Consider the following 1,127-nt stretch of genomic DNA (forward strand, 5'->3'; position numbering starts at 1 on the left):
AAGCAACATAGCCAAAAACCAAAAGCCAAAAACAAGGTTATAAGATTCATTTAACTGTATGCATCAAGCTGTTCTAGACTTGGTTTTAGTTAGAGACTTGTAGTAATTAGCTAAATAAAAGAAAAGCATTTTGATTGAAAGCAGTCACTGTTTATTAACTGATCGGATTACAAAATAGTCAGGGTAGATGGCTTAGTTCATTCTTCTAATGAGCCTGTTGGTCTGGTCTTCCCTATTGATTCTGCTGTCACCACTTTTGTAATAACCTCATTTACTGACTTCAGGTCTGAGGACCCCCATGTAACATATGGTTCTACAATCCTCTGCATGTTAACTGAAGCTATATGGACCTTAACAAAGTTTCCACTGAGGATCTAGCAAAGGTGAAGAAGCTTCAACAGCTTTTGGACATCTGGGCTGACAGCCTTGATCTCTGTGATCCTGATGAATGTCAGTTTGGGTTCTGCAGGTGAGTAGAAGTTGCCAGCTTCTGTTGCCGTCCTAGCTAGTAAATCTCGGTTCTGCACATCTGCCTGTATTCCTTGAGATAAAGCCTAGCTCTTCATTGATGAGCTTCCTCTTTGCCTTTTGAAGCATCTTTGGGCAAACTGCTTTCTCAGGAAACTGATCTACAGCTCTGGGAAATTCCTTCACTGTTACTTAAGGGCTTCTGGTGTAGCAGGAGCCTTCTTTTTCTTCTCTGTGATATTCTCTATGGAAAAGAAGTAAGCATTTTGTTAAGACTATTTGAATAAAGGAATTGAGAGACTTCTGTATCTATATGCCCATCTGAGATTTGGAGGCTTAGAACTAACTTCACCTTATTCTTCTGAACTGGCCTTTACTGTGTCACATGCCCTTCTCCTCTGCAGTCCATCCCTGGGCTGGTGGGGGGATTGTAGAGCAGCAGGACCTGGTCCATGGGAAAGCGACCAGGCCCAGTGGGATTCTAGATGCAGAAGGTTTGTAGACTTCGTGGCATGGTCTCTAGTCTTTAGACGATATTGATTCGAATTTTCTTGGAATTAAACAAGAGATAAATACCACGAATGTATCCTGTATGTGTTAACATCCCAAATAAACCAAATGTGTGTCTTGAATTTCTAGTGTCATTTATATTAAAAACT

The 1,127-nt window shown here is 40.7% G+C and overlaps 1 long non-coding RNA gene across 1 annotated transcript; it reads right to left on the reverse strand.

The window, feature by feature from the left end:
- Positions 1–128: 128 nt before the first annotated feature.
- LOC111722959 lies at positions 129–1,010 on the reverse strand. The gene is made up of 2 exons (XR_002771579.1): positions 821–1,010; positions 129–712 (listed from the first exon to the last, which is right to left on the reverse strand). It is a non-coding gene; the product is annotated as an uncharacterized LOC111722959 (long non-coding RNA).
- Positions 1,011–1,127: the final 117 nt, after the last annotated feature.

The sequence above is a fragment of the Otolemur garnettii genome, unplaced genomic scaffold, assembly GCF_000181295.1.
Source record: "Otolemur garnettii isolate 467f Iridium unplaced genomic scaffold, OtoGar3 scaffold06339, whole genome shotgun sequence".
NCBI classification, from domain to species: domain Eukaryota; kingdom Metazoa; phylum Chordata; class Mammalia; order Primates; family Galagidae; genus Otolemur; species Otolemur garnettii.